This window comes from Anomalospiza imberbis, chromosome 1 (genome assembly GCF_031753505.1).
Source record: "Anomalospiza imberbis isolate Cuckoo-Finch-1a 21T00152 chromosome 1, ASM3175350v1, whole genome shotgun sequence".
Classification (NCBI taxonomy): domain Eukaryota; kingdom Metazoa; phylum Chordata; class Aves; order Passeriformes; family Viduidae; genus Anomalospiza; species Anomalospiza imberbis.
Genome location: NC_089681.1, coordinates 62,727,508 through 62,744,578, shown reverse-complemented (window position 1 = coordinate 62,744,578; position 17,071 = coordinate 62,727,508).

Sequence of the window (17,071 nt, the reverse complement as noted above, 5' to 3'; positions counted from 1 at the left end):
AAGGCCTCTGTTTCTCTATTTAAAAGCTCAGCATTGGGTCTGGGGGCCTTAGTTAACTTCTTTGATCTGATTCTTGCCTTCAAGACCATCCCCAAGTGCTTAAATAACATGTTGGTCCTGCGCACAACCCTCGCAGTAGACTTTGTTCTTTTAAATTGCTTTGCTCAGCTTGCAGACCTGTGCTATTTGCAGCAATAGACAACTCACTCTCTTCCCATCCAGACATAAATTCTGGAAAAGTTTGACGGGGAGCAATTTTCCCCAGAAAGTGAAGCTTTTGACTTTCTCCAAGAGTGACTGAGTCCCTGCCCTTCCTTAGTTCCTGGGAAATCACAGTGCCAGCCCTGTGTAAATGATAGCAGCTCAAACTCTTTTAGCAGAGTTTCATCTAAAAATTTGAACTGAGATCCAAATTAGACTTTTCAAATAAGGTATAAAGTTTTAATCAGCCACAAATACACTAAGTGTTATTAAAAATCATGACCTATTTACCTTATTGACAACAAGAGACTGAAAGCATTTCAAAGTCATATTTAAGCCTCCTGCTGACATTGCTATTCTGAAATATGGGGACTTTATTATGTTACTTGGATGTATGTTAAGGGACATTACTGACATTCTCCATAGTGTATAAAGTTGGGGAACCAGCTAAAAATGTTTTGGTTACCTCTCAGACTTACAAAGAGAAAGTATTAAAAGTTAACAATTAAATAAGTAAAGTATTTTCTTATTAGAAAGAAAATTAAAGTTGCTCTTGATCTGCTATTTCAGCTTGCTATCTCAGTGTAGGGTGAGGTGAAATTAAATATTTTTCTGATTTCTGGAATCAATTTTAATAGAAAAAGAAATAGAATGAAAGAAAATAAACAATTCTGAAATGTCTGTTAGAAATCAGATGTAACGTAAACACTAAACAAGATTCTGGGGTCTGACCATACCAGGCCTTCCTCTAATACAAATGAAAGGTAATCCACAATTATGGGCTCTAATTATTTAATAAAATGTTTATTTGTATTTCTAATTCTCTGGGTGAAATTCAATCTCCTGCGCTCATATGAGGCCAAAGTAATTGGGGGTCTGTGCACTGGTTGTGTAAAGGGACTGGTGAGGTGAAATTCATCCTTCCCGATTGGAGGCTCATGACTACTCCGTGCCGCTCCAGTTCCCTGGCCAGCTGCTCTCGTGTGTGCCTTCGCAATGCTTCGCTGGGAATGGCAGTTGCAATCACTCCAGGTAGTTTATAAGGGTTAGAGCTGGTTTGGGTGTCCCATGAGTGCAGTTTATAATTTCTCTTGCCCTTCATTGGTGGAATATCTATCCAGAGAAAAAAGTTCTTCATACTGCACAAATTACTTCAACAATATTCAAAATGAGGACATTTTTCTGATTGCACCACAGGTGATGCCATTGGTGTGGCAATAGCTTGAAACTTCCCTGGTCTTCAGCTGTCAGACATGAGGGCAGACATATTTTACATTCATTCACAGTGGAAGGGAAAACAGACATCTAAACAGAAAGCATCTGGGATATTTTAAATTGTAATTCCTTCTCTGTATGTCAGAATGAGACAGAGTCTTTTAGTATGTGTAAGTCAGCATTTTGTTTTTGTAAATACTTGTGAGAGAGGAAAAAAAGAGGCTAAATCTATTTGGGCCTGGGTTTGGGTGCATGTGTGTGTATTAAAATTGCCAGTGTCAAGAAGAGCTGTGGAGATGAATGATGAAACTGAAAATTTCCATTCACACTCTCATGTAATAGATTTGAACAGAAAACAAACTCTAATACAAATAAAGTTTTCTTCCATTTTACTGTAAAATGTGCAAGAGTTAAGGCAACGTTTTGGATGCTGTGAATGTAGTGGCCTAAGACAATCATGTGCTATCAAGCCCGCAAATTATGGGACATTCTTGTTATCTTGCACATGTGAGGCTTCCAGCCTAGATACTCTTTCAGTCACTGAGCATTTTCTCTTACACTTCTAAACCCCCAAACAACAGAATGTGAACAATGCTGTGGGAGTGAGCAGTATCTTGTTTCAGTCCATGTGGAAGAGTCTTATGTACACACTATCAATGACTTTGCAAATCTCTGACAACGATCTATACATTTATATTCTGCAACAAATAAAACACTTCTATCAGCCCATCAGAAGAAAACATTCAATTAAACCATTTATTTTAAGGGAGATTTAAATGTAAAGCTTTTAATATGGACTCCCAAATCTTCAAAAACTCCTTCTCCTTTCTCTATTGGAAAGAGTGGAAGGAACAAAAGTGACTGAGTACTTTGAATGAAGACTTTGAGCAGGCCCTTCTTAGGGGAAAGTTGTTACTTACTGAAAGCCTTGGTGAGTGTCTAATTATTTCCTTTAGAGCCACTTGGAATTGAACCATAAGATTCCAATGTGTATTGAATTTAAATTCTACTTATGGGCTCTGCTTCCTTTGATTCTGCATTTCTAGCAAGGGGAGCTCCTTACACCACATTAATCATAATATATGGAAGGGCTTCTGTGTTTGCTTCTGCAGTGCACTAAGTTGTCCCTGAAGATAAAAAAAATCCCCTTGGAAGAAAAATCTTATTCTAAATGAAGATTTAAATTGAAATTATTGGAGAAGTTAAGAGGAAAAGATATGCCCAGTAAAATTAGAACAAGCATTTAAATGGAAGAGGGTATCTTTAATTATTTTCTTCCTTGGCATTGCAGAAAATCCCATGATATGATAACTAAGGATACTTTGGGGGGTTAAGAGCCCAACAGCAGAAAAGCTAATGGGATTTTTTTTTTCAGTTAGAGGTTAAAGTGATGGTGCTGTAAGTAGGCTGTCAAACTATCTCAGCTCACCATCTGCTACATATTAATTTACAATAGAGAGATAGGTGAAGTGGGTGTTACTCTTCAGGAGCTATATAAATGTGTAACTTTCTCAATTAGTATTCACTTCAAATGAAGACTAAAATACCAGGAAATTCAGACCAGAATACACGCCAAGTGGTATTATATTTAAATGGTAATAGTATATCTGTAATACACAGCTAGAGCTACAGTGTATTGCCAAGAATAGAGTCCAAAAGACTAAGCCATTTACCATTAATGTCATGAGATGTCTTTGTTTTGTGTAGGTATGCAAAATGGGAGAGAATAAATGTGTGTTTCCAGAAGGCTTTTAATTTTTTTCCTTTTATTTTATTGTAAATAAGTGTTGCAGTTTTAGTTTGAAGAAAACTATTTTGCCTTTAAAAATATTGATTCCCAGTTGCACCAAATCAGATCAAGAAAAGGAAAGAGCTGCTTAAGAAAAAAAAAAAAACAACTTTCTCCCATTCCTGTGTGAATCCTATACTAGTTGAAGAGAAACAGAGGAGAACTCTTAATTTTTGTAAATAGGAAGCCAGAAGCTATTTGTAAAAGTGGGAGCAGGTTTCCCTTTCTCACTGTAATGGCACCACAGAGCCCTCTCCCATCTCTTGGATATGTGGGACTTCCTTCAGGTTAATTCTCTTCCTCTCTGATTGAGACTGAAAATCCTTTTCTTGATCTCAAAGAAAATGGACCAAACACTGAGTGTGAAAATGTGGGCTGTGTACAGCTTATAACTGTATTGAATTTAATAGGTATCTCTAACAGTTTATAACTCTGTTAGAGATACCCATTAAAATATAGTGATATTCTGCTTTGGTAATTAAAAGGTTTGGATGTATTATGATATAAAATGTGTTCATTTAAATTCATAGACATTATTTTTCCTGGTCTCTTCAACATTTACTGTAGCATGAAATATTGGTTAACAATTAGCAGTGCTTAAGTGAAAATGCTGTTCAGGCTTAGGCTAATCATAGCAGACCTGGCCTTGTTTTATTTAGAAAAATCTCTTAAATCCTTGTCCCAAGTTGGAAGCCCTTTTGTTTTCCTCATTCACTCATTGCACAAAGAATATGTGATTTCCCACCATGACAGGGGTTTCTTGTCCCACAACCTGAAGTTTTCCCAGACCTCCTCCTCTTCTTCCATCATGGAGGAAAAATACTGAATTTGGGGAAAAGTAGAGCTATGCTCTAACTTTCACTATTCTGTATCTCCTGTGCAAAGCCAGGGTGGTGACAGTGAGTGAGCAGCAGAAGGCAGGGGACATGGCTGTGATATGGAGTGTGGGGGTACAGTTCTCGTGAAGACCAGAGCTGTATTGGTGTAGTCCACCTTGGAGGCAAGTTTCTTTATAACACACAGCCATCTCTTGCTGAACGTCCAGAGCAGAGGTGGCATGCTCAGCCATGATTTAAAGGACCGTGACATGAAGAAAGGGTTATGATGTTTAAGTTATAGGCCATCCAAATGTTAGAGGTCCAAGCAAGTTCCTATTAGCAATAACTCAAGTCCACTGAACAGATTTGACATTCAAAACCGATGAGCACTAATCCCTCGAGCCTGCTCCGACCCAGCCACACTCAGGCCACTTGGTAACCTGAGTGACCCAGGAGTCAAACCATGATAACCCTCTTCAATTTAAAGAGCGGCTTCTCCCCATCTGTCTGAGTTCTGACTCTGCACAATAAATTTCCCAAAGAGCATAAAGACCCATCTAGTGTATATCAAATCAATATCATTGTGGCTTGCAGCGATATCTGAGGCTACAGTTCACAAAATAAACTAGGCCAGGGGCTGGATTTCTGCCCTTGGCAATCAATCAGACTCACTGGGTCATAGATTTTAGTGTAAATTAACACAGCAGAAACAATCATGCTCCCCAGATGATGATATAATACAGTATTTGCTTTTCTTTTTCCCCCCATTTCATTGCTCATGCTCAGCGGCTAAGCTGTACTGAACAAGAATAATAAAAAGCAATGATTAGAAAGGTGGTGGTAATCATAAAGCAGAACATTAATATTCTCCTGACAAATGTATATAAAATGCACATAAAATATATACACAATATTAAAAGCAAAAAGGAGAGGGGAAGTGATGTTAAGTCACTGATGTTTGAAAGGTGTTATTTTTGCTTAAGAACTGTAGAAGTGATCTTGTAAATCAGTGTGAGTGGTTATCACTTTCTTTCATTACCATATTTGAATCCAAAGATGCTAAATGCTCCATTATTGTCTGAATATACCATTTCCCTTACATGGTGTGGAGCATACTGACAAGTCCTTTCTCCACTTACAATTCAGGCTTTCCCCAGTGTTTACATGGGCATTGCCAGCTCTTTTCCCCAGAGGAGTTTTAATTTTTTCTCTTTAGTATGTCATTGTTGTAGGAGAAGAGTCACCTGGTTTTTCCTGACATGCACCTTTATGCAAATCTCATCTTTTGAAATTTTCTTAGAATGTCCCACATATGAAAGCCTTGGAGGAATTACTATAATCTCTAATTATTCAATTGACATAAGACAGTGTATTGTATTTTCTGTCAGAACCTCAGGAAGAAATGTCAATACTTTCAGCATTAACAGGACATTTTTTGAATTATAAACACCTATCTTCTAATGTTATCTCATGCATCTTCACAAAATATTTTACAGGAAGAAAATGTGATACATATAAAGATGCCAGCTGTATGTTTAATTTAATGCAACAGAAAATTCTGGTAAGTAACTTTCATTCTTTAGGTATTCACACCTTTACATTAGTGTTCAGATAGTGTAATTCTGATCTGTATTTATTTGCAAAATACCTAATTAGATTTCACAAACAATATATAATTTATATATAATAAAATGCTAATCTGTGTACTAAAGCTACATGGTATAGATTAGAACTGTGTGAGAATAATAACTACCATGCAGGAGTGCTTTCTGTTGAATAGTCAGAATAATAAGATCTATCAAATAACAGTTATAAGCAGGAATTAATTTCTTAGATTAACTTTATCAACTATTTTCTGCCAGGGGCATAAAGAAACAGAAGCTTTAAAGGTAGCTCTCTTCTGAGATGATTGAAGGCAAACTGTACCTCCTTTAGTGACAAATCTACTCTTCTGTTGTCTGACTAAAGAACGGAGCTGAATTAAGAGTGTGAGGAAGGGGGAGAATCCCTTGTGTGTGTGTTGGTGCATCGAACTCAGGAAAGCTCTTAAGTAGTGGCTACAGGGTAGAACTGAGGAAGAACTGAGGAAGAACTGAAGAATCTGACATCCCAACGACGCAATATGTCGATGCAATATGTTTCCTGACCAATGGGGATGTGAGCTGGACTAGCAAAATATACTCATTGAAGGGCTGCACAGTGTCCTTTAGTGGTAATTGTGAAGGAACCCCCTTTCTCGCTGTCTCATTCCCTATCTTACTTGGTAGGTATTTCCTGTGTGGCTGAGAACTTTTCCATGGGGAGAGTAAAATTCCTGAGAAAGACTCAGTGAAATGCACAGGATTAATTACAAATAATGGAATAATTTGTCTGAGGTGAAGCAATATTCTCCCCCTCTAATAAAACCTCAAAAGCAAAAAAACACAGAACTGACTCAGTCTATAGGCTGAAGAATTGGATTTTCTTTTTTCACAATAGTCCATCTATGAGCAACTGAGTTACAAACTCTCGCAAGTTATTATTTTGGTTTTTAAGTTTAGTTTCCTCAGGAAAACTCTATTTGTGTGCCACTAGAACAGCTGATGTATTCTGACAGCAACTAGATTACCAATTTTTCTAAAAGCTGGTGTATGCCACGATTGCCTGGAGGTAGCAACCACCTTATGTGGCCATTCACAGTAATTCTATGTTCAGCTTAAGTGGTTGAAAATAATTTCTTAATGTCCAAAATGTAGCAATGAGCTGTGTGTTCTATGGAGGTTACTGTTAAAATAAACGTCTGATTTTTACTTCTTTAAAAAGAAAAAAAAAAACCACAAAAAACACACACATTTAACTCATATGTATAAAAATTTAGCTGAAAAGGTTCATAAGGCTCCATTTCAGTAGGAAGAACACAGAAAATGGCTCAACAAATTTTATTTGATCCTTTGTGAACCTGTATTATGCTACAGACCTTAATTGTATTGTGGCAGGGTATTTTTCATGAGACTGTCTGCTTCTTTCAGAGCACAGGCTAGATGCACACAGGAGCAGTATTAAGATCTCACAGGGTACCATAAATCTCACCTCATCCAACTTGCTTTTTCTTAAGTTTGCCACATAAGCATCCTTCCTCTGACCTATTTTCAAGAACTTTAAAATAATAACTTTGTTGCCTCTTTATCTTTCCCTGCATTTTGTCTTCATCTTAGTAATGTATACATGAAACAGTTCTGGGTCTTTGGGGTGCTGCAATTATAGTACCCCCTAAATAAGGAGCAAGTGCTATCTGTCAATATGCTGTGTCTTGCAACACAGTAGGCCTTGTGAGAGGTCTGCATTGCATCATTCGTGGACTTTCCAGGCTTGTAATGTCCTTTCAGTGAACCTGAACTGAGTGTTGAGCTTATAACAAAAACTGAAACCTGGGGAGTTACTTGTGGTTTAGGATTTTTGCACAGCTTCAATATGCACATACTGGGAGTCATTGCAATAGGCCAAAGTTGTGTTTCAGCCACTTGTGAGGTAGTAATGTTAATAGGTAAGAAATTTGTTTCCTAACATAAAAATTTTTCATTTCTCCACTTTAGAGGTTTTGTGTTGGTTTTGTTTTGGTTTTTCTTAAACGAACACAGGGCATCTGTAATATTTTTTGCTGTTCTCCAATTGTAGGAAAAAAGCATTTGTGGCAAAAAGTATACTTCTAGATTCTATTCTATAGATGTGAGTGTATGATTTTCTGTGTTTGTCTGTATGCCTGTGTATAAAAGTAATTAAATATTCACTGGGCTAGAAGAAAGAGGGAAATTACAAATAAATCCTACAGTCTAATGGTTAGGGTACTCCCCTGGAATGTGGGAGAATCCAGTCACAGTCCCTGCAGAGATGAATGTTAATTATGTACTGGAAGTAGAGCACTTCCAAAGGGAGAGATTAAGAGGTACCTATTCCCTACCCCATGGATTAAGTTATCTTTGTGGGAGATATGTGTTCAGTGCCAATTGGGATTCACTCGAAAGGTGAGCACTTCCAGGCAGTGAAAAGCTCTTCTCCATGGTGTGAGACAGAAGCTCTCCTCCTGACCACCAAGTGTTCACCTTGTGAGATGAGTACACCTTGCTTTTTAAATCTGTGATGTCTTAAGACAAGCATTACAGCTCAGGAAAATCAAATGCCCACCATGAGGGGTCCCAAAATCATGAGCCAAATGACAAGCTGGGGGTGAGGGTGCAACAGAAAGCAATTATTCTTTCTCCCACCTACAGCTGCCATGTGTCAGGGTCCTTTTGTTTCAGACTCTAGTCTTAAAACTTTCTCTTCTAAAGAGTTACTGTTTCTGTGTTTTGTGCTTCATGACCAATTCTTGAGAAGTCTCTCCAAGCCTTTCCTTCTTGACTTCCAAACACAGCTATAGAGAAGCTATATGTACATCTAATGACACACCTTGATAAATATGTAGAAGTTGCAGTCTTTAAAAACAAAAAGATAATTAATCTTTTGTCTTAGATTTGGCAAACAAAGGAAAACTATAAATCCAGATTGTAGAGCTGAACAGGAAACACAGTGGAAGTCCTCATATTTCTACCAAACTACCCAGGTATCTTTCCAGTTTGGATTTATTTTTAAATTCACTTAAATGTTTAAAATATTTAACTGATTGATGGAAAAGAGTTTATCCAAATTATATTTTTTGTTTCCTTTTAATTAGGAAAAGTACTTCTTAAATTACAAAAGAAAACAGTTGCCAGACTGTATAAAGGCAGGTTGATCTTTAAATCTTGAGAGAAAACCTGGGGCTCTCAGCTTTTAATCCTATTTTAAAAAATTTAGTTATATTCAAATAACTTGGATAATCCTTAGGAAGAAAAATAAATGCTATGTTTCTTACAAGACCCAAACTTCCAGTAAATCATTTGGGACTGAGGTAGTGAAAGCAAGGCCAAACTGAGTTAATTTGGAGATTGGCCCCCATAGCTAATTTGACAAATGGCACTGAAATTTAACTGTTTTTTTTTTTTTGTTTGTTTGTTTTGTTTTTTTTTTTTTTTTTTTTTTTGCTTGGGTTTTTTTTTTTTTTTATGCATGCCATTTTTTGTTTGGTGGCTGTAAGGGTTATTAGCATGACTTGTTTCCTTCATGTTACTGCTTTTCATAAAGTTAACTAGAAGAAATGGTGCCAAGAAAGAAAAAAAATACTCAATTGGTTCATGGTTTAAAGTAATAAAATGATACAGTATTAAAATGGCAACAATTCTGCCCTTACAAAATGAAGTGGTACAAAACTAGAGTTGGTTACAAACTATATGCAAAATATAAAGTAATAAAGAGAAATGCATATTTGCCTATTGTTTTACTGAATGTAATAAACAAAGCCAACTAAAATTCTGGGAAGTAATGCTGTGCTTGTTTTTCTAAGTAACACTAAGAAGCTGCTTAACTTAAATGGTATACCATGGGAAAATAATTCCTAATTATTTTAAGTAATATTTAGATCAATTCATAATAATCTTATTATCTTTCATGTTTATGTCAGTATTAGATTACTTTCATGTTTGTTTAAGCTCTTTTGCTTTTTAGAATGTTGGTTTCAAAGGCAAATTGAGCATAGTTAAAATAATCAATGTCCTCTGTGGTTTCAGCATATGCATAGAACAACAACAGTTGAAAGGAATCTAGTGCTTTCTTATACAAACTATTAAGCTTTTACGGAAGGAAAACAGAATTATCTAGCTAATTATATCATTCATTATTGCTACCTGCATATAGTCGGTAACTTACAGTCTATTAAAGAAAGCTGTGGTGAAAGAGATATTCTGTGAGAAAGAATAGCAGCTGGGCAGCCTCAATCCCTGTACAGCATTGCTCAAAAAATGGTCTTTGTTGGCTCGTATGAATGATTGGGAGTAAAAAACAGTGTGGTGCTGAAATTGCTGGATTTCACCTGGGAAACTCTGCATTCACTTTTTTGCTCTGCTACAAACTTTCTGTATGACCTTCAGCTGATTATTTCACTGTCCCTGAGCTCCAGTGTGGAGCTAAAAGGAGCCAAGGCACTTCCTTTCTCCTGTCCTTTGCCTACAGCTGGACTGTAAGAAACCTGTGGTGGGGGTTATACCTGTACTTTGTGACGTGCTGGTGTAGTCCATAGCCTGGTAGGGCACCTGTCTTGGCTGCAGCCACTCTCCCAGGTTGTACAGTGAATAATGACACTAATCTAACCGGCCGTCTGTACACGAAAGCACTCATTAGCTTCACTAAGATTTCCACTGGAGCCATAATTGCAGCGGTGAGGTGCTGACAATTTCTCAGCATGGGTCACCTTCTGAAATATTTAATGGGAGTGAAAAATACCTGAACTAATTGCTAATGTCTTAGTCTTTGTTGTTGTTTCTTCGCTTCATCCTCCTGTGCTTTGTGCCTTACTGTCATGAAAGGAAAATTAACATTTTGCAAGAACTCTGGGGGCTCCATTGCAACATAAGAAGCAATAGGTGTAAAGGGTTGGCAACACTCAACAGGGTTCTCCCTGCTCCTACTCTCCTCCTGAGAGAGGTGCCTGGGGTGTGCTGTTGTTCCTGCTGGTTTATGCATCTAGGATTTTTACGGACAGAAGAAACCTAAGCATGGAAGGAGAGGGAGTAAATTTGTGTACAAGGCACAGTTGAGCTTTCCCCAGATCCAGAAATACAAAAACACTATATTGGGACTAGTCTAATTTTTTTTAAAGGTCAGCCTACAGATTTTTTTGCTGCTTCTCCATCTCAAATGTGAGCAACGTATGTCCATTGCAAGATACCAAACTGTCATAACACCAAATCTCTGTGCACAGAGAGCATGCCTGAGATAACACTGATAAAAATATATTAACTGATCCTGCTCAATTTTGAGATTTTTTTGTTGTTTTTCTTTTACAGTAAGAATACACTTCAAATTGCTCTTTCCAAAATGATAGTAGAATGTTTTTCTTTTCTTAGAAGCCATCTTTTTAAGCGTCCTTAACACTTCAGCTGTCAGTGTATAAATCACTCAGAAAATATTTCTACTCTGATGAAAGCATAGGGCCTGCTTTGCAAGACCCACACGTTGGACTTGCTAAAAAGTGACGTTTCTCTTCTTAATACTGGAATACGACACACTATTGGTATATGGCAAATTTTACTGGCTATGTTCTGTGGCAATACCAGTGTAGCATTGTGTTAGCAGACTAATATATTTTTATTTTACCAAGTTTCTCTTTTGCAGTTTTAAGTTCCAGGCAGTAGCTCAGACTTCCAGACCATTTGGTAGCTGGAAATAAATGCAAGGAGAATATTCACCTCATGGATTTCAGTATGTTTCAAAGAAGATAACTTTTGGATTTGTATCCCATCTGCATCTTTTTGATAAGCCTTGCTGTAAATTGATTTGTGGAGTTCAATATTTCCAGATATACACTATATATGGGCAGGTACTGATGCTGAGTTATTTAACAAATGTTTGCTGCCTCCTATTTCTGATTCTTTCTTTCTCTTAGGAAGAGAAAGAAGAGATTCTTTCTCTTCCTAACATAGTGTTAGAAAGTGGCCAGTGACACTTCCGGATCCTATGTAAGAGTGGTACAAATCCTCCAATTTCTTTTTAGAAAGGATGTTCATGTGTGTAAAAAAACCTACTTGGTAGCTGTAATTATCATTAGCCAAAATGTCCAGGTCTGCATCAAAATCACTCCTTCAATATTCACATGTATTCAGATCTAGTATTTCAGATCACACCACTGAAAAGAAAGAGGGAGGTTCCTAATGTGCAAGAGATTCTCTCTTCTTTTGAGAAGGGCTCTGCAGAAAAGTACAGATAGTAGATTCTAAGTATTCCTGTTGAATTCTACATGGATTTGTTTCTCACAAAGTTGGAGTTAAGTGAAGCTGTTGATCCGTAATTAGTGAAACCCAAAGGAAACCATGATGACCTACGCATATATCAAAACACATGAAAACTTGAAACACTTAGCAGAAATAAACTGCATGTAGGAGTCAACAACTACACCTAATTATGGAACTGCATCTGGAAAATCATAAAGGAGAGATTTTTGGAAATTGTCATTTCGTCCTTTTTTCTGTAATAGATTGTAGGAAAGTTATAAATACCATGAACTGCTTGTGCAAGGTGTGAGGTGAGACAGAGGTGAAAAAAGTAAATGAAACAACCTGAAGAGTATATTTTTCAATACCAGTCAGGCTAGAAACAGCTGGTAATTAATACAGAAGTCAAAATAAGTAAGTAAAAACTTTTTATCATAAAACATTTGTAATATCCCAACATAGCAATCTGAAAATTAGAAAATACTGATTACTTTGTAATATCCAGAATGCAATTTGAACTTATTTAGAAAAAAAATGCAATCATACTTAACTTGATAAAGATGTTCTAAGGAAAAAACCTAAAGGGGAAAATTTATACATACAGGAATCAAAAGGGAAACTATATTTATCCTGATAAAAAAAATATTATATAACCTCAGATTTAGTAGCCAAAAGGCAATTGTGAATCAGGAAACAAAGAAAATAAGTATTCTGTGAACGGGTTATTCTATATGATAAAAAGAGGTGTAAAAGAGGTGAAATTTTAGCACTGCAAATTTTAGAATGCAACAGTACATTTGATTGAATGAGCTTCAGTGGGATCAAGAATTTATTTCATGTCCCAAGGAGCACCAACCGGCAATGAGATTCCTTAAGGAAAACAGTCTGTAGAAGAACAAAACTTTCAGGTCATGCCAGTTCTAATGATTTTGTTGCAAATATAGAAGTATTTATTGTCCCTTTCAAAGTCTATGTTCCTGGAGTCAGACTTTTTCCTGAGACCCTCATCCAACAATAAAAAACAGAAAAAAAAAAAAAAAAAAAGCAGAAAAAAAAGTAAAATATTTACATGTTGATTTTTTTTACTTCAGTCTTGTGAATTCTGAATATTTTCATTTGGCAAAGAGGGAAGAATAAAAATTCAATATAAGGTTCTTTGAATAAACAGAAGACTAAAAATCTCATAAATTATTAGCCTGTAATTTAATAATTGGCCTAATTCCAGACAAGACTAGCTAAAGATGATATAATAAAGAAATAAGGGAACACTTGACTTTCTTTGAAACACAAATTTGAAGCAAGTGCAAGGAAATAATTTACTACTTTTGTAATAAACTTTTGGGATTGACTTTTGCAGTACATTTTATCCTAAATAAATATCATATGTATAATCATGATGCATACAATTATAAACAGTTATAAAATTATAACTTTATAAAGAATACTCTCTGGTATTGCATTAACTAAGGTAAAACTAGTAGTGCTAGTCATACTTCAAAATAAAATATCCCATTAGTCTCAGAAAGCGTAAACTATTCTGTTGTGATAGAATTTGATAAGTATAGGTATTTTTTAATGCATTACATGCTGAATGCTTATCCCAGTTAACTTCAGATGCTGAACTGTGTTATTCCTGTCTTCCATCAGTTGTTAAAGAAAAAAAAAACACATTAGCAATCTTTCAGATCATAGCATATGTTAACTTGCACCGTGAAGGTGGTTATTCCTCTCCACTGCCATAGGTCTGGGTTGCCAGCTTAGAAGGTTTGACTAGAAGACCTCTTGATGTCTCTTCTAATCTAACTTGACCTATGAATCATTCTGTGTTCTTTAGTCACCTCAAATAAGAGCACGAAGGCTTCATCTCTCAGAGTTCATCCCATTCCTGTGCTTTAGTTCACACTGGGACAGACAACCTGGATGTCTTAAACTCTTAAGATGCACCCCTGGGAGTGCACTTATACAGGATTACAGTTGCAACAAAGCATTTGGTCCACTGGTACTGCACCAGACCTAGTCCAAATTAAAACACACTGGAAATACAAACAATGGCAATGTTGGGCCTCAGCCCCAGCTACTGTGCTCTGCAGATGGCCCCCTATTGCCCTGTTACTTGTTCATGTGGACACAGACAGGGCTGGCAAGTAATGAACCCAAGCCTCCAGGCTGTTTGCAATGCATCCACAAGATGCAGACCAAATATTGTTATTATCAGAAAGAAGATTCACTTCACTAGCAGTTCAGAAGAACTTCCAATCTGTTTGTCCACAAAACAAAAAGCACCAAAAAAACCATCATTTAACAGAGTTCATATGGGACCACAGAAATAATTTGGAAAAAATTTGCTACAGAGTCGTGCCATTTTCAAAAGATTAATTTTCCTTTTTTATATATTTTTTCTTGGAAATGTTACACAGATTCTGTACAACTATATAAATACTATAAGTATCAAGTATAATTTTACTTAACCTTTTAAAACAGATATTATTTATGCAGAGCATAGCCACAATCATTGTGAAAAAATCAAATATTGACAGCATTTGAAATAAAAATGCTTCATATTACCAGCAAGACTAATTACTGTTTCTGATGAATCTCCTATTTTTAAAATGGCCCAATCTGCAGAAATAGATTACTAGGAATCATACATGGTGCTAGTAAACATTTGAGATTGTAGGCATTCAAGCCTCATCTGAAAAAGTCCATTCTTAGTGTTGCTTTTCAAAAAGAAGCAGCAGTGCTGAACATCTTACTATTTCACCTCTAAAGTTACTGGACTGTGTCACAGTAAGAACAATCAATATTGGTTAATAGGCCAGATCTGTGTTATTAGTATTCTTTACAACCTTGACATACTTCATTTTATGTACAGATTGCCTATGAAAACTTGGGCTTATATCTTGTCTAGACAATGCCTTACATGGCCATTCAAATTAATAATGTGCCAAAATTATCCTATGCTTAATGCAGCTGTGCTCTGTATTGACTCTGAAAATTAAATTTACTTCATGGTGCCTATTGACAGCTGGGTCTCAAGCATATTTAATGGATTTGAAAGGAGTTTGGGCTATGGCTTATGCCTCCAAGCAAAATGTTAATAGCTAATAATTTTCATTAAAAGTGAGAGCATTTATCTATAAACGTTGCATTTCTCAGTATATGAAGTCAGCATAAAAACAAGTTTAAGATCACCTTTCAGTTCACTCAAAGGACCCAGAAGGAATCAAGAGAAAATAAAAATAACCTGTTTGCTGTCTTTAAATGCAATTTGTTGGCTTATTAACAATGTATTTGCAAATATGTGTTAAGGGAATCTTATTCTAGTTGAGAGAAATAGCTTTACTCCCAAGAAGGCTGAGACAATACCTCAAGTTGCATCTCAACATAATGAAAAACCTCATACATAATATATTTATTGACAGCCCTGGAAATTGAACTTCTTTATTTATTGACAGCCTGCACACAGCATAGGCAGTGCAAGTTTCTCTCACTGCTAAGCAAACACACTTTTTACCTGGACAGAAGAAACTACTTTTTCTGAAGGAAATAGAATTTATTCACCATACCCAGTTTTTCCTTGGACTCTCTATGAAATGTCAGAAAGTGTTGTAAGCCAGTTTCAATTCTGCCGGTCACTTTTCTGCTTTAGAATGTGTTCACGAGAGAAACAGAAACACATTTTAGTCACTACTAATAGAAGATTGACTTCTGCCACTAAATCTACAGTTAGGCCATTACACATCTAATTAGGCAAATAACCAATCAACTTCCTGTTTATAATTAAGATCAAAATTGTTGTTTTGTTTCTAGTAAACAGTAGGTAAGCAGGTAAAATTGGCAGTTTTTGCCATGAGAATTTCTTCCCAAAGGTCCTTTGTAGTGTTACAATGCAAATGGAAGTATTTGTTTGAGATAAAGTCTGCTTCCTGGCCTCCAGTCAGGATAGACCTCCATAATGTCGGGATGAAGGACTGCAGTACATTTTTGCACAAGACTGTTTGCTAAACTTAGAGAACAGGCAGATTAGGAAAGACTGCACTGGGCTTTAGCAGAAATCAAGGCAGGCCTGAAGTCCAGATAAAAGTGCTACATGCTACAGCAGGCATTGTGAAGTCCATTAGCAGATACCCTGCCTTACATGTAGCAAAACTGTTTCTGTTTAGGACGTCCCAAAATGTTTTTGCATAGTACAAACCACTGAAAAAAGGGTTTGGGGTTTTTTTTTTGTTTTGTTTTGTTTTTTTGTTTGTTTGTTTTGTTGATTTTCTCTCCCTTCATGTTCTTAACACATTCAGTATAAAAGGCTGTGGTAAGATTAAGTGGAAAGAAGAAAGCATACGTATTCTGGATGTAATATATATACAGATATTTAATAGGGACGTATCAGAAATACACACACACACATGCACATGTATTTATATGTATACATATGTAGGGATACATATGCATATTAACTTACAGAACAATCCATAACCCAGAGAAATATAATGGAAAATGCATTAGAAATCAGAAATCAAACATGATACCTGGCTCAGCTTCCTAGGAACTGTCAGAACAAATATGCTCACTGATATGCATTGCAGGCAGCGATGATTGAAGAACAAAACAGAAACAAACAAAAAACCCCAAACTAAGCGAAAAAAAGAGTAGTAGTTTGATGAGGAAGAATGTTAAAAAGATTAATCAAAGTTTCGAGTATATTATAAATAAAGATTAAGGATGGGCAGTGACATACAGGCCAACACACCACTGAGTTGCAATTAAAAAGAAAGCAAGAAAGCATGATATTACCAGCTGGCACATCCTCCGTGGAAGTGAAATCCTGTATGATATTCCATGATCTCAGAAGAGACAAATGATGTGAAGCAAGTGTACAAAGGCCTCACACAAAACCTTAATTTAATTATTTTCTTCTTTAGATTGGTTCACCTTTGAGTTCAAGAATTGTAGGGATCAATAATATCTTTAATTAAAAATAGCTTTTTGAAGACAAATTTCAAGATTCTTCCTCTTAGACTTCCCTCTCAATTCAGTCCCAATGAGAAAGAAATTTTGCCTCCTTACAGAAGGATATTATTTTGTACACAGTGATTCTTTTATGTACCCCAAGATTTGAGAGATCTGATTGAATTTAAGAGCTTTTTAAGCCAGAATCTCGTGACTGAAGCCCCGTTTCCTGATGAAAAAGCTGGCTACAATTTTCTTTCCTCTACAGCCTTTTTTCTGCA